The sequence below is a fragment of the Pongo abelii genome, chromosome 19, assembly GCF_028885655.2.
Source record: "Pongo abelii isolate AG06213 chromosome 19, NHGRI_mPonAbe1-v2.0_pri, whole genome shotgun sequence".
In the NCBI taxonomy this organism is placed as follows: domain Eukaryota; kingdom Metazoa; phylum Chordata; class Mammalia; order Primates; family Hominidae; genus Pongo; species Pongo abelii.
Window position 1 is genome coordinate 48,884,560 of NC_072004.2, and position 27,822 is coordinate 48,912,381.

At 46.4% G+C, this 27,822-nt stretch overlaps 1 long non-coding RNA gene across 1 annotated transcript; it reads right to left on the reverse strand.

Moving 5' to 3' along the window:
* Nucleotides 1-15,995: 15,995 nt before the first annotated feature.
* Nucleotides 15,996-26,162, reverse strand: LOC129051338 (uncharacterized). Its single transcript, XR_008515506.2, has 4 exons — nt 25,070-26,162; nt 24,446-24,485; nt 22,430-22,505; nt 15,996-21,551 (listed from the first exon to the last, which is right to left on the reverse strand). It is a non-coding gene; the product is annotated as an uncharacterized LOC129051338 (long non-coding RNA).
* Between the last annotated feature and the right edge of the window lie 1,660 nt (nt 26,163-27,822).

The window sequence follows — 27,822 nt, forward strand, 5'->3', positions numbered from 1 at the left end:
TCCCGGGGCCAGAGACTGAAATAATTCGGAGGGAAGATGAGCACGCATTTATCACGCCCTGCACATACTAAATGGCCCCTATTGAAGTCCAGTCTCACCACCGGAACTAGGATACACACTGTCCCAACACCTTCACCTTTGCTCTGGAAATAAGGCCTCCAGTCCAGAGGGCTTCTTTTTCTTCCCCCAACCCAAAACTCGCTAATAGACCCCCCAGAAAATGGTAGTTAGATAGGAATTTCAGGGACTAAGGCAGGACTCCCCTCGACCAGGGACTCAAGTCACAAAGGCCACCAGACCAGCTCCCCACAGCCTCTATTCCCACCCTCCATCCTCCCTCTGCGATCATTCCACTCTGGAGCTGGGGCTGCCTGGAAAGACCCTGGGAAGACAGAGAATCCAGCTGTCACTCAGAGGAGCCAGGTGGGAATGGCCTTAGCGATGTCCTCCTCCAACAACCCCATTTTACACAGAGACACAGAACCCCAAAGCATGGAAAGCCTATCAGAGGTCCCAGGGCTCATTGGGAGCAAAGCCCAGAGGCTCCTGATCAAGTGCTCTCCTCTTTCACTAACCATCTCCCAGCCTCCAGTCATGGCTATGTCATTGTCCACCAGACCCCACACTGTGTATGTGAGGCTGAGGTGCTACAGGGCCCACCAGATCCCTGCGGCTCCTCCACCCTGGGGCTGAACTGGGAAGGTGGAGAGAGGCAGCCTGGTGCAAAGGAACCCATCCAGAGTTTCCATGCCAGGCAGGCCTGGCTTTAAATCCCAGCTTGGCCATTGTATTCATTGTCCATTGCTGTGTAACCATTATTCCCAAAATTTAGCAGCTTAAAACAACACATCTATTATCTCACAGTGTCTGAGGGTCAAGAATTTGGGTGCAACTTAGCTGAGTCCTCTGCAAGCCATGGTTTCTCACAAGGCTGCAATCAAGGGGTTGGCCCAAGGTCTGCAGTCTCATTTAATGATTTGAATAGGGAAGAATCTACTTCCAAGCTCATTCACATAGCTGTTGGCAGGATTCCATTTCTTGCAGGCCATCACAATGAGGGCCTCCGTTCCTGATCGCATGGGCCTCCTCCTCATGGCAGCTTGCTTCATCAAAGCATGCAAGCCAAGAGGGCAATAAAGAGCCTGCTGGCAACACTGATGTCACAATCTTCTGTAACCTAATCAGAAAAGGGACATCCTACCACCTTTGCAACACTCTGTTGGTTAGAATCAAGTCACTAGGTCCAGCCCACACGCAGAGACAGGGAATTACTCAAGGGCATAGATACCAAGGGGCAGGAACTCTGGGGTTATTGGGGGACTATCTTACAAGTTTGCCACCCGCAGCCATTTCCGATTTTGTATCCTTGGCCACATTCCTTAACCTCACTGAGTGTCCATTTTTCCCTCTGTAACCATGGGGATGAAGACACTGTGTTCAGCAACAGGCATGTAAAAGGTGCTCAAGAAATGGTGGTTATTATGCTTCCAAGTGGTATCAGTAGCCTAGGAGGCTAGGATAGATGTGCTGGGCTAAGGAGCAGCCAGACACACACAGGGAGACAGAAGAACCTACACACTGTGCAGGGACAGAGGATGAGGTTCATGGGCCTCCCCAATCTAGGGGGAGAAAGATTGGCTTAAGAAGCAGAGAATCATTTGCTTAGTGGGATTCCAGAGGCAGTGTCATAGGTAGCATTTGGGGAATAGAATAAGTGGGGAACCTGAAGATGCTGGCCCAGGAACCCTGAAAGTGAGCCACACAGAGCTCCCCTATACATCACAGCTGCAGGAAGATGCCTGGGACTGCCCCCCTCAGGAACAGGGATTTGAAGTCTCAAGGAGCTGGTCTCCTTCCACAGGGATCAGCTGATGTGGAGCTGAGTCCAGCACAGGCTAGCTGGCTGATCGTGCAGGACATTCCTAGGTCAGATGTTTGCAAGCCAGGTTTGCACCAAGCACTAGATGCTCACACCACCAGCCACTGCTTGGTGAAAGATGGTACCTATGGAAAGCAAGAACTTTCGTGGAAAGCTCTGCTTCACCCTGTTAAAACAATGATCTGATTAAAACCATAGCCAGATGCTGTAGGCTATGATCCATGGAGAAGGAAAAGAACAGAATCCTTGAGTATCCAAGCTAGTATGACCTTAGAGGACTACAGATGGGATGTCGGGGATCTGCGAGCCTCCTGAAATTATGTACAAAATTACATGTGTGTGGCTGCACATTTTCCAGAGGGAGAAAAACCTGTCCACCACATACAAACAGATTAGGAACAAAGATCCAATTTGGCCCTCCCATTTTACAGAGGAAGAGACTGAGGCCCAGGGAGTACCAAGGACTCTCCCAGGCCATACAGTTGCCTTTCAAGGGAGCTAGAGAGAGAACCCGGGCCTCCAGACTGCAGGCCAGCCCATTCCACCTTTCTTGGGCAGTCTTGAAGTCTACCCTTCACTAATAAAGCATTCTCCTAATAAAGCAGCCATGTCTCTGAACAATGTTTAATTATTTTGCAAGAGAATGACTGTAATGGGCCACGTGAAACTTAAAGGATTTTTAATAAAATCTCACATGCTCTGAGGGCTCCAGCTCCCTCCATGTGCCCCCCTTTGTTATTTCTCCTGATCCCATGAAGATATAGCATTTGTCACTGTTTCATTAGGAGCCACGGTGCCTCATGTTATTTATGAGTTTGCTATTTATTGAAAATTGTATTTTTGAGGGGGATAAAGGGGGAGCTGAAGTTTATCACAAAGAAGCCTTGGCAAGAAAATTAGTGACATTTCAAAGTATCCAAATCTCTGCTCCTGTAAAGACTGAATGAGTTCACAGCCACCAGATTTCAAAGCATTACTGGAAGTCCTGTTCCAGGTGGGGGGCTGACTAGGGGCTCTTTGATGCCTTGATTGTCCTTAGGAAAAGATGATGGTTTTATAATCTCCTCCTAGATCTGGCCTGCATCCCTTTTTCTTTAAGAAAAAAAAAAAAAAGTCTGTTTTATTCAAAGTCATATATGCACAAGGTTAAAAACAGTTTCCTGTTAAAATACTTCTTTTACTCCCTGTTCTGTTCCCCCTAGACAGCCATATCTAACTTTTTTAAATGTCTTTTCTTATATTTACCTCCATTTTTCTAAATAATATGCTTCTACTGATATTTCTTGATTCATCAATTTTAGACACAATGTATTGACTTACTGCTAGAATAGACAACTATTTATCTCACTCACACCACCTCCATCCCTCCTGCCATATCTCTATTTTTAGTTCTTCTATTGGTTACTTTTGTGATCTTCCATCCTCTACAGATGCACTTTTTAAAGAGAATTTGTACATTGTACAAAGAGAATATTTCTACCCCCATCCTTCCCTTCACCTCACCTCTCCCACTTCTACCTCCTAATGCTGTCTGTCATCTACACTTCTACTTTTACACTGTAAAAACTGATAATATCTACATCTACTCTGTAACCACAATAGTTCTTTCAGATTAATTCCAAGAGTTGAAAATCACTGAAAAGTATTTCTATTATTGTGCCTAGGTAAAGACTGTTCACTGCAGAGCCAAGTAGTGTACTATAATCACAGTTTCATTTCAGGTACAAATGTGTATGTGGGTGTTTATAAGTTTTGAGTTGTCTTTCTTTATTCTTTAGTCCTAATTGTCTTTGTCACATTTCCAATTTTTTAAGTCTTTATAAAGCCCATTCTACAGAGTTCCCCTTTTATTTAGGAACCACCACCACCCCTGCCTGCTGGAGCCCTCAGTTCTCTTGCTTCGATCTGGACTGGTTGTTCTTTATGCTTGTGCACAGCTCTCCTCATTTCTATGTATAGCTTTTTGCATTCCCAGTCTTCCCCTATTTGGTTTACTCCCTTACTTATTAAAAGACATCCTCAAGTTGCTTCCTTAAAAAGGATTTATGGGAGACAGTCTATGGGTTCTTGCAGTTTGAATAATGGGTTGGTGGGATGTAGAAAGCTTAGGTTGAAAATCATTTCTTTCAGAATGTGAAAGTATCTGATGTTGTTGATGAGAGTCTGGTGCAGGTCTGATTCTTGTTCCTCTGAAAGTGACCTGACTTCCTTCTTGGAAATCTTTAGAATATTCTCTTCTCCTGTGGCTCTTTTGACTCACAATGATGTGTGAATTGGTGTGGGCTCTTTTCATTTATTGTGTTGGATGCTTAAGGGGCCCTTTATTTCTTATTTTAAGCTGGAACTTACATGTAGTTTTGTAGCTATTGTAACAAATTTTGTAACATATTATAAACTACACAAATACATATCAAGATATAAACATTTCCAGGACCCCAGTGAATCCCTTTATGTCTCCTCCTAGTTGATAACTTTCCAAGAGTAGACATTGTTCTGACCTCTATCACCATAGATTAGTTTTTCCTTTTTTGAGTTTCATCTAAACAGACTTTTACAATAAGTATTCTTTTTTTGTTTGACTTCTTTTGCCTAACATTTCTCTGACATTCACCTATATTGTTCCATGTAGAGGTTTTTAGTTCTTTTTCATTACTGCATAATATTTTGTTGTGTGTACAATTTCTTTAAACAAATGTTGATGGACATTTGGAATTGTCCCCAGTTTTTTAAAAACTATGTTTAGGGGGTAAAATTGCAGGCCTCTTGCATACATATGTTATGCTGTGGTGAAGTTTGAGCTTTTTGTGTACCCATCACCCAAATAGTGAACATTGTACCCAATATGTAATTTTTCAACCCTCATCTCCCTCCCATCCTTTCACCTTCTATATTTTATCCAATGTCTGTTATGCCACCCTGTATGTCCACGTGTACCCATTGTTTAGCTCCCCCTTGTAAGTGAGAACATGCAGTATTTGACTTTCTGTTTCTGAATTATTTCACTTAGTGAAATTGTCCCCAGTTTTGAGCTATTATAAACAGTGCTTCTACAACATTCTTGTACATGTCTTTTGGTGGAAATAAGTATTCATTTCACTTGAGTGTATATCTATAGATAGAATGGTTGGATCACAGGGTAAGCATATATTTAGCTTTTGTAGATCCTGCCAAACAGCTTTTCAAAGTGATTGTACAAACCTAAACTACCACCAGCAATGTTTGAGAGTTTCAGTTGCTCCACATTCTTGCCAGTACTTTCAGACATTTATTTTTGCAATTCTAGTAGGGATGTAATGGTATTTAATTGTGGTTTTAATTAGCATTTCCATGATGACTAATAATATTGAGCACTTTTTAATATGTTTATTGATCACTCTGTACTTCTTTTATTGACTTACGTTGTAAAGTGCCTATTCAAATCCTTTGCTTATTCTTAAAAGCAAAAATTTCTTCCTTTATGAATGAATTTATGTGGTTTCCTTATAGACTCTAGATACAATTCCTTTTTTGGATATATGTGAATAGTGTGTGTGTGTGTGTATGTGTGTGTGTATACACATATACCCAAAAAAGGAATTTGATATATATAGGATATATATCAAATTCATAATACATATCAAGATATAAACATTTCCAGGACCCCAGTGAGTCTCTTCATGTCTCCTCCCAGTTGATAACTTTCCAAGAGTAGCCACTTGGGAAATTAGCTCATATATATATACATAAAATCAAATATTTTTCCATTTTTGGCTTGCCTTTTCACTATCTTAATATTGTCTCTTACTGAAGAGGAGTTCTTGATTTTAACAGGGTTGGCCGGGTGCGGTGGCTCATGTCTATAATCCCAGCACTTTGGGAGGCCGAGGCAGGTGGATCACTTGAGGTCAGGAGTTCGAGACCAGCCTGGCCAACATGGTGAAACCCTGTCCTTACTAAAAATACACAGATTAGCAGGGCATAGTGGCACACGTCTGTAATCTCAGCTACTCGGGAAGCAAGAGAATCGCTTGAACCTGGGAGGCAGAGGCTGCAGTGAGCCGAGATCACGCCACTGCACTCCAGCCTGGGTGACAGGGCAACTCTGTCTCAAAACAAAACAAAACAAAAAAAATTAATAGGGTCATATTTAATGATATTTTCTTTTATAATGAATGGGTTTTCTAATTCTGTTTAAGAAGTCTTTGCCCATCTCAAAGACATGAAGCAATTCTTCTGGGGGGCAGGGTGGGTTTCCTTTGGAAACTTTATTGCTTTACTTTTTGCATTTATGTCTATGATCCATCCTGAATTAATTTTTGTGTATAGTATGATATCAGACCTAAGATCCATTTCTTTTTCACATGGATCTCCAATTGGCCCAGTCTTAACAGACCCTTTCAGTGTGAGATTCAGATTATTCCACTGTAGGCAATTATTTGTATTGCTTTTTAATAATCTTTGCCCCTTTGTTTTCTCTGTTTTGGAGTTCCTATTATTCTGATGTTAGAATTCTTGGAATATTCCTCTGGGTCTCTTTTCAACACACACACACACATACACACATACACATATTCTCTCTGTCTCTCTCTACCCTCTCCACACACACACACACACACACACACACACACACACACACATGCCCTGTGTGAAAACAGGACCCTGAAACTCCCTCTCTGTACTAGATATTACTATGCGGAAATAAAGGAATTGGTGCAGTGTTATTCCCTCATATCCATGACTCCCTCCTGCCATACCCACACTTACCACTGTAGCTGATAAATGAGATGGGGGGAGAATGGCTGGGGGAGAGGGAAGGTGAATGATAAGAAGGACAGGCCCAAGAGCTGTGTCCTGGACCAGAAGTGTGGGATAGAGTTAAAACCAATAAAACTAGCATCTTTGCACCAAAGCCTCCCACCTCAACCCCCAGCTCAGCCCTGTGTCTTCCCAATGCCTCCTGGGAGCAAAATAATGTAAATATCCTTCCAAGTAGCTAATCTGCACTACAAAGGGAAGTTGAGGGGAGAGACTTAGGCTACAGGGAAGGATTCAAATTGAAAATGCTCAGGGGGGCCCAATAATAAAGACAATAACTCAGCTCCTTACTAAGCAAACCCAGAACAAAGAGGAGAAATTGCCAAGCTCCTACCTGAGTGGGATGGAGGGACGGGTAGCAGTGAAACAGGGACAGGTTGGCAGACAGGGTTTGAACCACAAATGCCCCTTTGAGTTTCTCTAGAGAAACTTGGAGGTCTGTAGTTTTAATAAACCCTGTTATGGGGCCAAAGCCAAACTTTGCCCTGGCTGCTTAAGGCTCCCAAGTGGAGCTGTAAATATTCCTGCCAAAGGGTAAGCTGACCAGAGTCCTGGATTCAGTGGGAGTCTTCCTGCACCTCCAAGATTTGCCCGTACAAAGAAAGGAGTGGGCACTAACGTTGGAATCAACAGTTACACGTCAGGAAGTATGCTAGCTACTCTGTTCCACATTAGTGCATACAATCTCCAATGGCCCAGTGATAATGTTAATAATAAAATAGTGAGCACTTACTGAGAGCTCATTATATACTAGAGGCTGTGCTTTATCTCATTGTCCCTCACAACAAAACTGAGAGGTAGAACCTATTAATAACCCCCACTTTTCCTTGGCAACAGCTTTGTGAAGATATAATTCACATACTGCAGAATTCGCCCAGTGAAGTGCACAATTTGATGGTTTTTATTCTATTCACAGAGTTGTGTGACTTATCGCCACAATTTTAGAACATTTACATCACCCCATGTAATGATTTAGTTATCATTTCACCCCAACCCTCTCATCTACCCAGCTCTAGACAACCACAAATCTATTTTCTGTCTCAATAGATTTTCGTATTCTGCACATTTCACGTAAGTGGAATTATACAATATGTGGTCTTTTGCAACTGGCTTCTTTCAATCAGCATTAAGTTTTCAGGGTTCAACCACGTTATAATATATATTAGTACTTCATGCTTTTTATGGCCAAATAATATTCCATTGTATGGATATACCACATTTTGCTTACCCATTTCATAGCTGATGGGCATTTGGGTTGTTTCTATCTTTTGACTATTGTGAATAAATGCTGCTGTGAATGTTTGTGTACACATTTTTGTGTAGATGTATGTTTTCATTATTTTGTGGGTATATTCATAGGAGCAGAATTGCTGGGTCATATGGAAACTCTGCGTTTAACTTTTGAGGAACTTCCAGACAAAATGGCTGCACCACTTTATATTCTCCTATAGTGCATGAGGGTTCCAATTTCTCCACATTTTCCTCAACACTTGTTATTATCTGTCTTTTTTATATAGTCATCCCACCAGATATGAAGTGGTATCTCATTGTGGTTTTGATTTGCATTTCCCTAAGGGGAATGATATTGAGCATCTTTTCATTTGCTTATTGGCCATCTGTATGCCTTATTTGAAGAAGTGTCTATCAAGATTCTCTGCTCTTTTCTTTCTTCTGTTGAGACAAGGTCTCACTCTGTTGCCCAGCCTGGAGTGCAATAGCACAATATCGGCTCACTTCAACCTCCACCTACCAGGTTCAAGAGATTCTTCTGCCTCAGCCTGCCAAGTAGCTGAGATTACAGGCACACGCCACTGTGCCTGGCTAATTTTTGTATTTTTAGTAGAGACAGGGTTTCACCATGTTAGCCAAGCTGGTCTTGAACTCCTGACCTCAGGTTATCTGCCTGCCTCAGCCTCCTAAAGTGCTGGGATTACAGGTGTTAGACACTATGCCCAGCCATTTGCCCATTTTTAAATTGAGTTATTTGTCCTTTTATTATTGAGTTGCAAGAGTTCTTTATATATTCTAAATACAAGTTCTTTATCAGATATATGATTTAAAATATTTTCTCCCATTCAGTGGGTTATTTTTTCACTTCCTTGCTAGTATCTTAGGAAGCACAAAAGTTTTAATTTTGATGAAGTCCACTGTATCTATTTTTTCTTTTGTTATTTGTAATAACCCCATTTTAAATATGAAAAAAAGTGAGGCAGAGCAATTTAGCAACTTGCCTGAGAACATATAATAATAATGGACAAAGCCAAGATTCAAACCCAGGTCTGCAGACCCCAAAGCTTCCTGTGCGGGAATGGAGAAGTCCCCATGAGCAAGGACTGTGTTTCCTGTGATCATGACTGAACTTCTCCTTACTAGGAGCCCCAAGCCCTGCGGGAATGTTCACCACTGCCTGTGTGCATGGGTGTCAGGAATGGCCCCCATCGGGCCACAGCAATCAAATGGTGCTACCCTGTCCCAGAGGCAGTACTTTAACCACCGCTCAGAAAGGGCCACAAAGCACAACTCCTGGAAAGTTCTGTATAGTGTGGCATAGGGTAGGTGAGCAGGTAAAAGAAATCTCTCCATCTATGGCCCATCAACTCACCAGAGGCCAAGAGCTCACACAATAAATAATGTTGAGGTATTCTTACAAAGTCCTTCATGCTCCAGTTTAATATTTCCCATACATCACCTCATTTTTCTCAATAAATATTCATTCCTCAATAAATGTATATCAGGTGCCATTCAATGCAAAGCACTAAGCTGAGAAACTGTGGAAGATAAAGTGTTTTTATCTTAAGATTACCCTAGGAGAGGGGAGAAACTAATGTCTCTAGCCAAGAGATGAGGAAATGTAGGCACCAGAACATTTCATGACCTGACCAGTGTGACAAAACCAGACAGTGGTGATCTAATAGAGCCTAGATCTCTGGCCTACACATCCAGGCTCTGTCTACACCATGCTGAATGTCCAGTCAATGGAGTCAAAGGGGACTTGGAGCAGGGGACCATCTCAAGGTCATCCTTGCCTCTGTTTTCCCATCTCAGAATGGGATTCATCCATTACAGAAATATCACTCAAGACCACAAAAGCGGAAGCAAGTGGGTCTCACAGCACACATTCCTTCTGCCTGTTCTTCTGAGACAAAACCATAGCTCCCCAGCTTCAGAAAGAAGCCACTGCCAGATGCTAACTCAGCAATCCAGCTTCCTGCCTTGGAAGATCAGGGCCAAAGCAATCTTTTGATTATTATTATTTTATGACTAATTTTCCAGGCAAATCTTTTATTTGTGCAAAAGCCCATCCAGCCTTGAGCACATTCTTCTTGTCTTTGAATTTTATCTTTTTAATTAAAAAAAAAAAAACACTCACATAAGGAGACACAAATTAGGTCACCATCAAAGACTGCTCTTCCCAAAGAGCATTTCCACAGATATTAACCCTGGCACTGCCGCTCACTCAGGGGATGACTGTTCACATCGCTTCACCTCTCTAGGCTCAGTGTTTTTGCTCTGTCCACCCCTCACATTCTAAGGTCCTGATTTATTGGCCTGAATCACAAAGACACAACTCTATATACCTAGGATAGCATGGTAGCCAAGTTGCCCAGTGACCTTCAATGCAAACCAAAGGCACGCTTCCCCTGTTCTTGAGGACGACAGGCCCATTTGTTGAGCACCTGTAATGTGTCAGAAACCTCATCTTTAATCTTCAATCACCATTCGATCAGCCAAAAGAATTCTTTTTAAATATAAGTCAAAGCATATCATTTATCTGCTCAAAACCCTCCAAGGCTTCCTTTTCACTTGGAGTCAAAACCAAAATCCTAATAATGCCCCACAGGGCCCTACATGACCTGCCATCTTGCCAGCCCTCTCTTCTCCTGCTGACCCCTACTCACTGCACTGCAGCCATGCTGGTATCCTCACTGGACCACGGCACACCAAGCATGTGCTCACCTCTGGGGCTCTGCTCTGGCTGTTCCCTCTACCTGGGATTCTCTTCCTCCAGACCAGTGGTTCTCAACCAGGGGACAGTGTTGCCCCCAAGGGACATTTGATGTTTTTGGTTGTCCCAACTGGAGAGAGGGTGCTACTGGCACCTAGTGGGTAGAGACCACGGATGCTGCTAAACATCCTAAAATGCACAGGACAGTCCACATCACAAATAATTATCCAATCAAGAATGTCACTAGTACCAAGGTGGATAAACCTTGACCTAGATGGTCTCCTGGCTCACTTCTTTCAGGTGTCTACTCTGTCCACTTTGTGGAAAATAAAAAGCTGCCTAACTCAGCAGTCCCTGTCTCCTACTGCCTTATTTTTCTCCATAGAACTTAGCACCCTCTGACTCCAGTCATTTCTCTTTTCCAGCTAGTATGTAAGCAGGGGCTTTGTTTTGTTTGCTGCCATATTCTCCAGCACCTGAAAGAGATTCTGAACAAATAAATCAATTCTCTCCATTTCATAAGTGGAAACTGAGTCCCCACTTGAGCTAAGAGCCTTGCTCAAGGTCACTGTGGTGGATACTGTGGTGTGCTGCCAAGGTCTCCCCCTAAGGGCTGAGGCTCTCACTTTCCCAGCTGCCAGGTCTGCTGACAACTGAGGGTTCACAGCTGAGTCTCTCCTCAGGCATTGCCTTCAGTCAAAAGCTGCCTCACCCAAGCATATGCCCCTTCCCTGGAAAGCCCACCTCCAATGACTGTTCTATGAGAGTTACAAAGGTCCAGCCTCCTTTTCCTCAGTCTGGGACAATGTTCAAGTGCTATTCTAGCCCCAGAACTCCCCCCGGGGGTTGGCTGAGGCCTCTGCTGCAACAGCACTGTGACTCAACTTCTCCCTCCACCCCATCCTGCTTCCCTCACTCCCTTATAAGTATTTTTCCTAAGCACACACTCCTGTAAACCTTCTGCACACAAATTTAGTTCTCCAGAATCTGTTTGTAGGAGAAACTGACCTATGGCAGTCACAGAGCTTGAATATAGCGGAACTGGGATTCTAATTCAAATGTGATCAACTCGGACACCATTACTCTTTCTGCTCTTCCACAATGCCTCTGCCTTGACTTTGATCAGTCATGGTGGGTTAGGGTCTGGGGATCCCCAGGTGAATATGACACAGTCCTTGTCTTTAGGATATCCTATTCCTCTGGAAGAAGCAATTCCTCAGGAACAGGGTGCCAAGGGCAGAGCAGATGCTGGAGGAACCCATGGGCAGCCCCACTGGGAGAGGCTATCTTGGGATCTAGACCACAGCAATGCCCCTGCCAAAGGTCAACGAGACTGGTCCTCTGCTCCAGGCTCAGAGCCTACAACCTCCAGAGAGGATCTCAGCCAGCAGGGCCTATAGCAGGCACTGCTACATGAGTCCCCTGTGGTAAACATGGACCAAAAGCCACCTAGGTGTCTGTTTTTTTTGGAAAAGGATGTAGAATTCCCAGTCCCTGGCTGGGTCCCTGCAGGCTCAGCTTAATTCTCAGCTCCTTGCCCCAATATCCTCTTAAACATCCTTCCTCCAGCTTCTCCTGAGGTTTGGCGCTGCTCTGATGACCACCTTTATCTTTTCTGCAGTTTCTCTCCATTCTCTCCTGTGGCTCCGCCTGTTCCTGGGAGTCTCAAGAAACTCTCCAAACATACTCGCCCGGTCTCCTATGATTCCACTGCCCAGTGCCGCTTCCCAGGCCTCAACCACACCTCTCAGATGCTCAACAAGTATCAGAAAGGAGAAAGGGAGACAGGAAGGAGGGAAGAGGAGGAAACAGAAAGGGAGGAAAAGGGAAGAGCGGTTGTTGAGGGAAATGGGAAGAACAATCAAATGATAGAGATGCCCTATATTAATCATTTTAATGTCTCAGGCCTCCAAAGCATCATTTAGTGTTTCTCCAAACACTGTTATCCTCCAAGGCAGGTCCCTTGCCTTCGGTTCACAGCTGGAAACACTGGGGCTCAAGAAAAAGGGAGAAAGCTTTCCTGAGTACATTCCAAAGCAGCAGCAAGCGATTCAGATCTTGGGCATCCTAATTGCCTGGCAATGCTGAGACCCTGGGTGTGAAGTACTAATGGGCAGATTCCACCCACGTAATGATCAGAGAGCGGTGAACAGATGCTTGCAGGCAGATCAGAGCCACATCAGCAGGAGCGGGAGTCACTCCAGGCATTCTTCACATCCCCTGCTGGCTTCAGGTAAGGGCCGCTGGGCCTCAGGAGAGGCACAGTTTCTGGGGGAAACCACAGCCCTGGTGCCTTCAGGGCACAGAGAGTACACGCACTCTGCCATCCAGCACTGGCTTCAGAGGCTAAAAGGCTGAGGCCTAGCTCCAGCTTGTCCTCCTATTTGCTATGTAGACTTGGCCAAGTCTCTTTCCTTTTCCGGCCTCCGTCTTCCTGCCTGTAAAATGTGAAGGCTGGATGCAGTGGTTTCTGAGGGACCTCCAGAAGGGAGACCTCCAGGATCCTGGGCCCCCCAGGTGAGAGACACACGTGGACCAGCCCCACATTGAGGCTCACTCAGTCCCCTCATGGGGTTGAACACCAGCCTCGAAAAACCAGAGGCAGCTGGAGCCCCTCAAGGTACCTGGCCTAGTCCCCCTCGATTTCCTCCAAGTCTGTGCATCTAAACTCCTGGTTCTGGGGCTGGGCCCTGAACCTCTCTTAGCTGTAGAAGAGGAGGAAGAGAAAGACCAACACTTGCTAAGCACCTCTTCTGGGCTGGGCACAGAACCATTGGCTTTTACACACATTTCTTGCTGGGATCCCCCCAGTGAGTGGTCTTATCCCCACCTGAAAAATCTAAGGTTCAGGGAAGTTAAGTAACTTGCTCAACATCACCCAGCTCTTGGTTGCCAAGGTCAGAATTCCAGCCTGCAGCAGTGCATGGTTACCTTTGCATTGTCAGAGAAGTCATTTGACATCAGATCCCATCCCTTTCCTCTCCAAACCAGAGAAGAGCCCCTGTGCATTTTGGAAGAGGAAGACAGCATGTTGCCCTGAGAATCCAGGTTTCAGGGCTCATGTGAAAGGAGGCCAGACATAATGGAAGAAACCCAGGCTCTGGGGGCAGCAGCCTTGAGGTTGGGTCCTGACTCTGCTACCTGCCAACCAGGTAAACTTGAGCAAGTTATAACCTCAATTTTCTTATCTGGAATGAAAGGATATTAATATCTGCTGCATGGAGTTGTTGCAGTAATTGAGCCTGACAATGGATATAAAAATATCTGGCATAGAATATGTGTTGGATAACTACAACCCTCCTTCCATTTCTGCACAGCCCAGCTTCTCTTAGGCTCAAGTTCTGCTTCTCTCTCATATTTTAAGCCCTGCGGGATGGACTTGGATACATTTACTCTAGCAAAATGTCTCTATCATAAAGGCATGCTCAAGAAAGTGGTTTTCTTCCTCTGCCCCTGGCCACAGAGCCCCATCAAGGAGGCACAGGGCAGACAGTGGCCGCAGAAGCAGAACTGGCCACAGCAGGTGCTGCCTTCCTCCCCCAAGCCTGGGAGCTTGCCATCTCTATGCCTTCCCCTTCAAGCTGAAAGCTGGCACACAGGCACCACAAGCCAGATGTTTGAGTTTTGTTAAGAGCAGCTTAAATAAAGCCTTTAGAACAATAATTCTCAGCCATCAAAGGGACATTTCTCTTCTGGCTTCATCTCTGACACACAGGAGATTTTTAAAAGAAGAAACAGGGGAGGAAAACAACGCCTCTACAAAGCAGGAACATTTCTAAAAGCACAGCGATTTTGCCATCATGCTCTGGCCTTTCTGATATCTCCAATGAAAGAGGAAAGGAATTTTGGGGAAGAGCCAATTTTCCCCAGCTCTTGGAACACATCTGGAGCTCCAGAAGTGTCTGGGGGAACCTGAACAGTTGGTGGCCATCTGACAAGCCCCCTAAGGCAGAGTTTAAAGAGATATATACTTGGATGACATTGCCAAGTTGGGAAGTGTGCCTCTCTCTCCCTTCTGACACCTCTTCTTCTCCCAATCAAGACTTTGCCAAGAGTGTGCTTGAGGGAGGGACAAAGCCCACCCCTCCACCTCCATGCAAGGGGGCACCTGGGAGAGGGACCTGAGGCTGGATGCCCCTTGTAGCCTAGAGCTCTCCTTCCCAAGGACCACCCAGAAGGTTGTCATAGACATGGTTGCAAACACTTTCAAGAGCGAGGTACAACACATCATTGTCATAGTATAAGTATCTACTACTAGGAGTTGAAGACCAGATTCCTAGAGACTCTGCTGAGCCTGATGTAGCTTTAAGAACAAACCCTGCCTGGTAAGAGCCATTGGAGGAATCACCTGCTCAAAAGTGAAACAAGGCTTTCAATAATGATCAAATGGCTACAATCAGATCTGTCCTCCCTCAGACAACAACTATAAACTCTGGAAAAGTTATTTTTAAAGCTACTTAAAGGCACTGGTGAAACAAAAAGCAGGCAAAAATGGAAGGGAATTGACACTTGGAAGGATAGCAATGGGTGTACTTAATGTTTTTAAAGCTTTTCTCCTGAGGGCAGATCATAATCAGTGTCACATAATGTAGCTAAATTTATAGGAAATCCACAGTCTTAGTTGCTTGAAGAACCAGAGAAAATGTGGGTGAACACATCCAATGGAAAGTGATTTGAGAAATCCTATAAGGGAGAGAGTCACAGAGATTAAACCCCAATTTCTATGTATAAACTGCCCAAATCTCTGGCTGATCCTTCAGCATACATACATAGGGAAGATTCCAACCCAGCTAAGATTAAAAGAACTAAACTGAGGTTTTGGCTACTGTGCACCAGAGGTGAGACAGAGTTTGAATTCTGAGTTCAGCCAATTTTTTTTAAATCAACACTCTTCAGAGGAATATAATAGAACCCAGAGTCTCTCCACTATATCATTCACAATGTTCAGGATACTATCCGAAATTACTAGACATATGAAGAAACAGGAAAATGTGACCATACTCAAGAGAAAAGGCAATCAATTGAGACCATGGTGACTTGACATTGTGGCTTCAATGGAACAGAAGTGGGCCTGGAATAAGAAATTGCTTTTCAAGGGAAGCTCCAACTATGAGGTCAGATAGGCCTGGGTTTGTGTCCCACCTCTAACACTCACAGCTATGTGATATTGACAATTAGTTCCTTTACTTATCTGAGCCTCAGTTTTCTCATCTGCTAAAAGAAATCTGCCAAAAGAAAATAACACTGTCTTCCTTCCATGGTTATTATAGAACCAAATGAAATAATGAATATGAAGGTACCTGGAACGACATTTGGCATATAAGATAGGATCAATGACTATTTATTGGCTCAAAATAATGATTTTCAAATCAACAGTATATCCCTATCTTCTCTACCACAACAGTCTTTAAGTCCTCTGACATTCCATCTCCTTCACTTATTTCTTTCTTTTTTTTTTTTTGTTTTTTGTTTTTTGAGACAGAGTCTCACTCTGTCACCCAGGCTGGAGTTCAGTGGTGCAATCTCGGCTCACTGCAACCTCTGCTTCCCAGATTCAAGCAATTCTCCTTCCTCAGTCTCCCAAGTAGCTGGGACTACAGGCATGGGCCACCACACTTGGCTCATTTTTGTATTTTTAGTAGAGATGGGGTTTCACCATGTTGGCCAGGCTGGTCTCAAACTCCTGACCTCAGGTGATCCACCTGCCTCAGCCTCCCAAAGTGGTGGGATTACAGGCATAAGCCACCATACCCGGCCCATCTGCTTCATTTCTTAAAATGGAAATGTTTTGAATCAAATGCCCTAAGTTCTGGAGAAATCTCTCTAATACAACCTAAGGGACAGCCCCTCCCGTCTATACTTAGTCATAATAATGCATGCATTCAAACACATCTTCAGGAGGACCCTAGAAGAGATTAAGAGAAGAGAAAGTAGCAAGGTCCCTACCTAGAAATCATTTTTGTTAAATGGTTGTCTGAATAAAGTCCTCCCTCCTCCAAACCCTAGAACCTGGAAGCTGCACCTGCAACTGGAAGCACGTTGATCAGGAACTGACGTACCACGATAGTCATAGGATCAGATGTTACTCAGGGTAGAGGGAGACTGAGAGTTGACTTTGTCTAACCTCTTCCTTTCAGACACAGTGAAGCTAAAGCCCAGAAAGGAGCTGTCATTGTGGCAGATGCCCATGGAAAATTAGTAGAAGAATCCATCACCTTCATACATCACCTTAGAAGATACCAAGCACAAATCCATTTATAATTTTATTTCATACTACACCAATACTACAGCTTTATTAGCTATGAGGAAGGCCTGATGGAAGGGAATGCTCTTCCCATTTTTGAGATGAAGCAATTGAGATTCTAAAACGTGATAGTGATATGACTTGTTTCATGTCACCCTGACAAGCAATGTCTACTTGGAACTCATTCTGGGTCTCTCAATAATTGATCCTCAGACATAGCCATTTCTATCAGACCATGTACCTAAGAATGCTCTTCTTGGAGTCCATCCCAAGCAGAGGAAACTGGACAGAAAGTAGGATAATCCCAGGAGGATCCACCTTGGGAGGTGGCAGGGACCAGCCTCTACTGGTTAGTTATGGGGCAAAGCCAGTCAGATTCCCACCCCATTTGTTCTAGGCCCATAAAGCTCTGGGGCTTTGATCTTGGGGATAGCCTTTGGGACATCTCTCTAGGCTTCTGGGTTTGGATTGCTGTAGGGGATCTCACCACCCTCAGACTGAAAGGACCCCCTGGGAGACTGCAAAAGTCTCAGAAGAAGCCTTTTGGACAACTGGGTCTCTCTCTCTCTCTCTCACACACACACACACAAACATACACACACACACTCCTGAAGAAGGCTGTTTGCTCTGGAAGGCCAGCCAAGCCGCTTGACGCTGGCCTAGTGCCCCCTTCCCTCTGCCCTCACCCTCTTCTCCTCAGTACCCAGCCCAGGCCTGGTCTACAGAGAAATCAGATTAGGGTTTGTGAGTAGCCCCTCCCTCTAACACCTGAGGACAGTCCTTGCTTCCTCACTGGACCACGCTTGCCCCATCTGTCCAGGGCACAGACAACTTCCCCCAAGGCTCATAGTCTGGGGCTGAGGCCCAGGCCCCCTACACTCTCCACAGCCCCACTCCCACCTCTGCCTCTCCGCACTGTGCCCCCAGCCCTCAGACCTGTCCTCCATCCCTTCCTCATCCCCACGTGCCACTATTCTGGGGTGCTCATAAATCGCCAAGTTTGACTCATTTTTCTTCATAAATCCAGAGCTTCTGGCGTCCTGTTTGATTTGTGTTCCTGAATTACCCATGAAATTTTCAATAGCTTAGGGAGCAATGGCTTCAATTTTCAGGAGCAGAGGTCCCCCTCAGCCCCTGAGAGATGCTACTGAGCTGGTGATGGTGGCGTCACCAAAGGGGGTAAAATCAGAAAAGAAACAGACTTAGCAGGGCACACAGTCTACTCCTGGAACAATGACATGTCCCCTCACATTTCTTTGAGCCCAGGATCATGAATCCCCAAAGCATGAAGTCTGGAAGGAAACTTCAGACTCACCTGATGTTTTAGAGGTTTCCTTTTTTATTGTGGTATAACATGCATACTGTAAAATTTACCATTTCTACCATTTCTAAGTGTACATTTGAGCAGCATTAAGTGCATTTACATTGTTGTGCAACCATCACCACCCTCCATCTCTAGTGCTTCCCTTGATTTTCCAGACTGAAAAGCCAAGTGCAGAAAGACAAAAGCCATGCCTCAGGCTGCACAGCATGTCCTAGCAGAGGCCAGCTTAGAATCTATCCAGCCAAGTGTTGCCGAGAAGCCAGCCCCAGTGGGGACAGGGCTGAGTGTGTACTCCCAGAGAGAAAGGGCTTGTCCCTACAGTCTTCTCACCTGCCCCTTGCTTGGGGGTCCCACCTGACAGGGGACCCCCCCCAGCACCTACTCACCCCCTTCCTCCTCTAGGAACTTGAGAAATGGCCCCCAGCTGCAATGGAGCCAGCCTGTGGTGGAGATTGAGGCCCCCAGCTGCAATGGAGCCAGCCTGCGGTGGGGGCTTAGGCCCCCAGCAGGTTTATGGAAGCCATCCATCCCCAGCTGAGAGCTTAAACACATCTACATAATCAGCTCCTCTTGACCCGCTGCTCCCACCATTTCTCAAGAAACCTCACTGAGGCACTGAGTCTTTTCCTTTTTTCTTTTCTTTTCTTTTTTTTTTAACAGAAAACATCAATCGACACAGAGCAGTCCGGAAACCTCCTGCCTCCATTGCCAACCCTTCCCCTCCCCTGACTAAGTGGCTGGGTAGGGGTGGGGCTCTGTGTAGACACAGGACTCTGGTGTGACACAGGCTAGATGCAACCCTGGGGTAGGAGGGGGACAGTGATAAAATGCATCTCCCCGGCACACACAGACACATGCTGTGCACAACAGGTGCACGTGAGTGTGAGCATTTAATTGCCATGGGAAACCATTTCCTGACAATAAGTGCCACCCCATCTCTCTCCCTCTCTGCTCTTGCCAGACAACTTTTGCTGAAATATTTGTCCCCATAATGAGCCCTCAGCCTCTAACTGAATAATTCATACCTGGGTAGAACTGGGTCTCATTGGGAGGTTTGGGATGAAGTGGAGGAACTGGGGAAAGCAGCTCCTGACAGAGATGGGGGCTCAGGCCAGTCCATCAGAAGTGGGAGGGAAGATCATTCCCTGAGAAGGTGACATTTAAGCTGACAGCTGAAAGTTTTAAAAGATCCAGTCATGGGAAACAGGGAGGGGAGAGCATTTCCAGGCAGAGGGACCACAGGCCTCCAGCCCTTGCCCGCCAACACCTTGTCCAAGCCAATCTCTTCCGGGTAGGGCGTGTCCCTCTGCCCTGCTCACCACTACCTCCTATCCAGGAACACAGCCAGCCTGTGCGATGGACCAGGAAGACATTTTAGAGAGAAGGAAAGTGCAGCTTACAGACATTGAGGGACTTGCTCAAGGCCCTGTGGACCAGGACAAGCCAGCCCTCCTACCTCTAGATCCTGTTCTATGTACTTCCCTGGAGGCCCCAAACAAACTGAATGGGATCGCTGAGGCCAGCACAGGTCCCACCTCCTCCCCAGGGCCCCTTCATTCCACTGCGCAGTACAGAGAGGTGCTGTCCTGCAGAGCAGCCTCCCAAGAAAGGTCCGGGCTCCAGAATCAGACCACCTGGCTGCACATCTCACTCCCTGCAGCAAGCTCCCTTCACCTCTCAAGCCTCACTTTCCTCATCTGTCAAATGAGGTCAGTAATGTTCCCTGCTCAATAAGGTTGCTCTATAGTGTCAGTGCTTACACAGCAAGCACTCGAAGGAAAAACAAAGAAAAATGTAAATCGGATTAGTACTACTCAGGTTCAGGCACCAGATAAGATTAAGTGTTTTCATTTGCCTTAAAATTGAAACACACGCAGTCCAACCCTCACATGCACAGTTTTTATAGAAACCAACACTCTATCCCATTCCCCCTATTTCCCACCCCCTACAAATGGCCAAAACTATTGATCACTGTCCCAATGGGAAGAAAACATCAGGTGGCTGTGATGGTCCATTAAGACACATGCAGAGTGGCTTTGCGCACTGGAAGGGGCTGCACAAATGGTCTTTGCTGATTAACATGCTCTTGGAGTACCAACCTCATTATCTGATGCTCCTGGGCCCTGACACTCCCTCTACTTCTATTTTTTGTTTGTGAGAAAGCAGCCATACAGCTGCACCCTAAGTCATGAACAGACTTTTTGTGTTGTAATCGAATAAAACTTACCACAAAGCTAATCAGCCACACATGGGTGCTGTGCATTATGATTATTCTGCTTCTTGGAGATAAGCTCCCAATAGTAAGACAAAACATAGGTTTGTGGTTTTTTCTTTGTTGGTTCTTTGGAATCTTTAAATGGTGCTGGTGTTAGATTTAAGCCATATCACAGACACATATGCTGAAATTCACTTTCAGGAAATTCCAAAGGCTCTGGATCCATCAGCCAGGGTTCCCTGATGACCCTGACAAATCCAGCCACATGCAGGCTGAGGTTCCCTGGGCCCTGGAGTATGTCTCTTTCATTCCTCCCATCAGATGTCTGAAACACAAGCCTGTCCATCAGCCTCAGGGAGCTGTGCTAGAAAGATCATGGATGTTGTCTTACATTCAAATCCTGGCTCTGCCACTCACTAGCCACATGACCTGGTATAAGCACTTTTCTTTTCAAAACCTAGTTTCCAGCCAGGTGTGGTGGCTCACACCTGTAGCTCCAGTGCTTTGGGAGGCCAAGGTAGGAGGATCACTTGAGCCCAGGAGTTCAAAACCAACTTGGGCAGCATAGAGAGATCATATCTCTACATTTTTTTTTAATTAGCCAAGCATGGTGGCACATGCCTGTAGTCCCAGCTATTTGAGAGGCTGAAGTGAGAGTATCCCTTTCACCCAGGAGTTCAAGCCTGCAGTGAGCTGTGATGGCACCACTGCACTCCAGCCTGGGAGACAGAGAAAGACCTAGTCTCTAAAAACTAAAAACACCTTGTTTCCCCCCTCTATACATTATACATGGAGTCAACGTAAGGATAAAGGAAATCACATATGTTTTAACAGGGTGGCATATTGTACACTGTTTCAGTTCAAATGCCAGCCCAGCTACTGGAAGGCTGTGTGACCTTCGACAAGTCATTTGACTTCTCTCAGCTTCAGTCCTCATCTGTAAAATCAGAATAGGAAAAGTACCCATCCCACAAGGTGTTTGTGGGTATTCATAGTGATATTACATATAAAGTGCATAGAAGAATACCTGACACATAGAGAGCCCAGAACAAATTATTGGAGTGGTTGTCGAGCATTGTTACTTGTCCTGTGCTTGGCACGTCTTAGACACTCTTCTCAAACATGTCGGTTCCCCATGTTTGCTCCCCGCTGGAAGAGACAGCACAGGAGTCTTGGGCAATGGTAGCCTAGGCACCCACAGCCACCGCTGCTTGGCCAGGTAGGTAGCACTGATCCTGGGCTTCATTTGGAGTAAGGATGGGGATGGAGGGGGGTAGAATCTGGACAGGGAAAGGGCAGGGAGGAGATCAGACTAGTGGGAGGCCAGAGATTAGGCAAGGCAGGCTCCGGATCTCAGGGCTGTGACTTAACAGAACTGATATACCCAAAAATGTGGGCCTTCACCCTTGGCAGTTCTGAGAAGAGATGCCCAGCAGCCCTGACTTTGAAATGTGCTCCACTCAATTGCGAATGAATAATTTACAGTCTTTGATCTTCTATTGCTGAGAAGGAGAGGGAGAAGACCATGAGGGCATCGGGTACAAGAAGATGAGAAAGGAAGAGAGGAAATAACTTAACCCTCTCTGGCCTATCTGAACTTTCAAGTCTCCCTGAGAGACGATTGGCAGAGTCTGGCACTGGAAAACCTGCTGATTCCTTCCTGTCGGGGCCCGTGCACCCCGGGTAGCAAGAGCCACGTGAACACATTTGGGTTAGTGCATCAATAAGATTAGCAGGAAAGAAAAAGAAGTTGTCAGCATGTGAGACATAAAGGTGTAAAGCTTTTATCAGCATTGCCAAATGACTTCAGTCTCCCCCACCTAGATCCCATCGCTCCTGCTGACAAACCATTCTCTTTCTTCATTCAGAAAACACTGATACAGCCCTTTGTCCACCAGCCTGTGGGTGTGAATGACATGAACAACACCCAAATATTGCAAGTTCCAAGCACCTATCTGCCAACTCAGGGGATCTCAATCCTTTGCAAACCCCTCTCCCACTCCTGGGAGCCCCAAGAGGCCTCTCACCATGGATTGGGCTGGGTTTCCACTCTCTAGTTTGCTCTGCATGTGGCTTTGTTCTCCCAAGACATCTGCAAATTGGCTATGACAAAAAACATTCACTAAATAAGCTTGTTAAAAGTCATAGTATTATTTTAACCAAATAGATTTGAGCACTGACTTTGTAGCCGGCACTGGGCTAAGAGCTCAGCCTGCTCCTGGAAGGGAGAAAAGTCACCCACGCCCTGCCCAGGGGCTGCAAGGAGGGTGCCCACCAGGGTGCTGCTTGGGCACCAAAGGCTTAGAGAGTTGATGAAATAATGTTTTGTCCACACACACAGCTTTTGCTCTCTGGAGACGCTTGGCACACCAAAGTCACTCAGTTTAGAGGGGTTCACACATCCATTCCCAGAATGACTGCCCCTCTGTTTCTCAGGCATCTGCAGCAGCCAGACCTCAAGGCTAGACCTGTTCAGCCCCCATGATGAATTCTCTCTCAGGGACCCCACTGTCCCCCAGCAACCTGGCATCCACTGCCCCTCCCTCTGGTCCACCAGACACAACTCTAAATATGTGTCACCCCATTTTGTGTCACCTTATTTGTAGACAGAATTCAGTACTTGCCCCCCACAAAATCTTACTCTTCCACGAATCCATGAATGCAAACAGGTCCTTGGGCTAAGAGGGGTCATTACCATACATGCCAGCTTCATCAGAATCTCCGCTCTGGCCTGGCCGACCCAGAGCCTGCTGCCTCCCACAGCACCTGGAGCTCTGTCCTGATTGACAGGCCCTAGTGGGAAAAAGCCACTGGGGCTCAAGGCTGGGATGAAAGCCCACTTCACCAATATTGCCTCTCCTCCCAGAGCTGGGCCTGGTCTCTTCTGAGCCTTGCAGGAACTCAGTGTAGATGTGTCTGGGATGCAAGTGTCCCTGGCATGGCCACCTTAATCTGGCCCTTCCAGCTGGAACTCAAGGTGAGCAAGAAAATGTGTTTAGAGGGGATTGAAAGGTTGGAGGGGTGGTGGTAACCCATGGGCCAGCCCTATACTCCCCAGGCTGGATGACCTAGAGGTTCCAACTTTGACCTGGATCTGGGTTCCAACCAATGGTTTCTGTGGCCTCCTGCCCCCTTGTTGAGGCCAAGTCCCACTTAAGGCTCCCATTCTGATACCTGTGACCAAATCCTTGGGCCTGAGACCTTGCTTTAATAGCAACTGAATAGTAATTTAAAATTCAATAATAGCCTGTAATCCCAGCACATTGGGAGGCTGAGGAGGGTGGATCACTTGAGGTCAGGAGTTCGAGACCAGCCTGGCCAACATGGAGAAACCCCGTCTCTACCAAAAATACAAAAATTAGCTGGGTGCAGTGGTGCACGCTTGTAATCCAAGCTACTTGGGAGGCTGAGGTGGAAGATCGTTTGAACTCAGGAGGTGGAGGTTGGAGTGTGCCGAGACCACACCACTGCACTCCAGCCTAAATGACAGAGTGAGACTCCGTCTCAAAAATAAATAAATAAATGTCAATAATAATAGCTAGCATTATTGAGCACTCTGAGTATTCCTGAGCCAGACACTGTTATCTATAATTCATTTAATCTTCACACAACATTGTGAAGTATTATTATTAACCCCATTTTGCACATCTAAAAACTGAGGCATGTGCCTCAAGGGCTGATGGTCTTACCTAGTAACCCGTCCACTTGCTAACAGACCTCTCCTCCCCTGATACCTCTCTCTCAGCATGACATTATCTAGGTCAGCTCAAGTCAAAGCTGAAGACAAGACTACCAGACCTACGCTAGATGCCTCATGGATATCTTATTCCATCCTTAAAACAACTGTGGATGATGAGCATTACTCCCCAAGTTTGCAGATTCCAATACTGAGGCTCAGAGGCTTAAAGGACATGCCCAGGTTTGCACAGCCGGTAAGTAGCAAAGCTATAATAGTAAGCCCCTCCTCATGCTTCCTGCTACCCAGCATCTCTTCTACACACACATCCGACATCCATAGCTGCAAGCAGGCACCCCATGCTTACCTCTGCTCCCTCCCCCAGCTCTGATCCTGGAGTCTCTGTTCTAGGTGAGACAAGAGGCAAGGGGAGGGGGAGAAAGGCCCAGGTAAATGCTGCAGGGATGAAGATCTGGGGGAATTCTCTGGACAGGTGCACCCTTCTCCCTTCTACCCCTTTCTTCCCTAGGAAATCTTGGTAAAGAGAAATACTTGGAGATGGAGGCCTCTTGTAAAACTAATTAAAGGTCCTCCAAGCTCCACAAACAGGTTCTTCACTCCCCTGAATGCCAGGCTCCCAGGTTCAGGCTGGCAGGTGCCCCTCTCTCACCTGGGATGAGTGTCCCTTAACATCCTGCCCAACCTCATCTCCAGAGCCACAGCCCCAACCAGAGGTGAGATGTAGGTGATACCTCTTAGCCCTCACCCCCTGACACAGCACAGGAGGAGAAGAGAGCACCAGTGGGTCTTGCCTTCCTCCTCTATCCCCACCTTCCGTTTTGTTTTGTTAAATAAACCTCCTTCTGCCAAACAGAAGTACCACTTCCCAAGCTTCCCAATCCTGTTGCCAGTCTTTTAAAACCTGGCCTCCCAATGCCTCTTACAGGAAGCCTTCCCTGAACAGCCCCACCCAGCTCTGCATCCCCCATACTGGAATGTGTCCCTTTGCTCTAGCTGGAGCCTTCCTAAGTGTTCTTGTAAGAGTGGGGAAGCTGTCTAGACTCTGCCTCCAGGCCTTTGTAAATGCTGTTTCGTCTTCAAAAAAAATCACTCCACCTACCCTTCCCAAAAATCTTATGCTTCAATGCAGAGTGCATATGTCACCTCCTCTGTGAAGCCATTTACAATCACCCCTCAGGACCCATTATTCCCTCATCAGTGCCCACGATGATGTACCCCCTCTTATCATTTCCTGGGATATACTCGTGGCCCCAGAGACTGAACTCCTGGACAGCAGAGCAGAGTCTTACTCAGCTCGGCATGCACAGGGTCAGTGCATAGTAGGTGCTCAAGAAAAGCTGAGTGGAGAAGCACTTTGCCCTTTTCCTGGGGTGGGAGCTCTCAGGCAGGGTGGCTGGGAATTTTTTGCAGATCGAGCACTGAAGTGGGGCCAAGGGCAGAAACTACCTGGAGTTGGACACCGCATGGGTCCTCAGAGCACGCCACAATCGGAGATGATGAGTAAAGCCAGCATTTAACTGGCACTTACAACTGTGTTAATTGTGTGTACTCTTCATAATAACTGTCTTGTGGATACGAGATATTAGCCCCCTTTTCAGATGGAGAAATGGAAGGTCAGAGGGATTAATTAAGCTGACAGTGGTGACACAGGTATTAAGTGATGTGGCTGGAACTCAGATCCTCTCCAACTCTAGAAGGCAGGCAGAGCACATGCCCTGTACTGTCTACCTGTGCCTCTGGGATCCACACTCCCCTCCATTGAGCAGTACCCCCTCTTGTTTGGGTTTGAGTTCATGGTCAAAAAGACCGGAGGCTGAGCTGAGTTGGAGAGGGCCGCTCCTGCCCCCTCCCCTGCCAGGACTCAAACTACCAGCGGACACCATCAAAGGTAAAATACCCTGGTCAATTACAAAGTCAATTCTCCGCTAAGAAGATAAGCCTCACGTTAGTCAGATGCAAGTCCTTACCCGGGGCACCCACCACCTGCAAATGCTAATTAGAGAAAAGCCCACCTCAGAAGTGACTGAAACCCCCACTCAGCTCCTCGGGCTCAGGACCCCCCACCCTCCCCTTGCTCCAGCCACCCAGGCCCCCAGGTCCCTTCTGGAAACCTTGAACCTGCCTATCCTGTTTCACCAAAACCCCATGCATGGCAGCCCTGCCCCTCAGCAACCTGGAGGAAGAGAAGCCATCTTCCCTCGTCCAGCGCTAGGGTACAGTGGGTACTCTGGGCCTGGATTACTGGAGGTACCAGGCTTGGGGCAAGCAGTGAGGTACTCAGGACCATGCATATGCTGAGAAGAAAGTAAGGGGCTGAGTGCAGTGGCTCACACCTGTAATCCCAGCACTTCGGGAGGCCAAGGTGGGAGGATCACTTTAGGCCAGGAGTTCAAGGCTGCCATAAGCTATAATCACACATGCCAGCCTGGGTGACAGAGCAAGATCCTGTCTCTAAAGAATAAAAATAAGTAAAGAAAGAACTTAATTGTCACTTTTTAAATAAGGGGAGGGTATGATCATGAGCAGTTTGCTTCATCTTCTGAGCCTCTGTGCGTTCATCTGTAAAATCGGTGGGACTCCTGGTGGGCATGTCTCTGAGGCTGCTGTGGGAAATTCAAGCAGCTCGCTTAGAAGAAAGCATTGTAAGGAGCCCAGGATTGGGCAGAGGTAGGAAAATGTGACAGTTATTGATAATGAGGTCAGGTGCAGTGGCTCATGCCTGTAATCCCAGTACTTTGGAAGGGCAAGGCAGGACCATCGCTTAAGCCCAAGAGTTCCAGACCAGCCTGAGCAACATAGCAAGACCCCATCTCTACAAAATAAAAAATTAGCCGGGTGTGGCAGCAGGCACCTATGGTCATAGCTACTCAGGAGGCTGAGGCAAGGGGATCCCTTGAGCCTAGGATGTTGAGGCTGTTATGAGCCATGATTGCACCACTGCACTGCGGCTGGAGTGATGAACAGAACAAGACCCTGTCTCTAAAAAGATAAAAAACAAATAAGTATATAAATTTTCTTAAAAATTAAAAAGGATATAGTGACAATGGTACACACTCTTACAGAGCTCTCCCATGGAGCAAGTACTGTTCTAAATGCTTTGTGTGTATTAACTCCTTTCACCCTCAGAACAACCCTCTGAAAAGGGAATTATTATTACCCATTTTACAGAGAAAATGAGGTACAGGGAGTTTCAGTCAATTGCCTGGGGACACATAGAGGGTGTGTGCTGAGCCAGGCTTGTAAAGCCGAGCACTGTGGCTCCAGGCTGTGCGCTCACCGTGGGGCTTGCTTCCTTTCTAGAGCTGTAGCTTGAGAAAGTCCACTTCTCCGGACAAGGTGGCCAGAGGCAGCTGCCCCTAGATGGACACCTACTGTGTGCCAAGCACTTTCCTCACCTTTTCATTCAACGCAGCAGCCTCAGGGGCCAGGCCTTCTCATCACCAGGAGACTGAGGGCCAGAAAGCCTAAGGCCTCCTTGCTGAAGGGATTTGAGTCAAGTCTTGATTCCCTTTTCCTATTACTTCCACTCCACCCCAGCCTTGTCTTCCTAAGCCCAAAGCCCTCACCACCCCCATGCATTTCTGGGCAACGGTGACCAGACATCCTTTGGGTGGGTGGTGAGGTGACCCCAGGGTGAGTCTGCACAAGGTCACACCCTGCCTGCACTGCACTTCCTGACACAGTGCCTCCCTCTCTTCCCACCCAGGCAGCCACCTGCTCAGC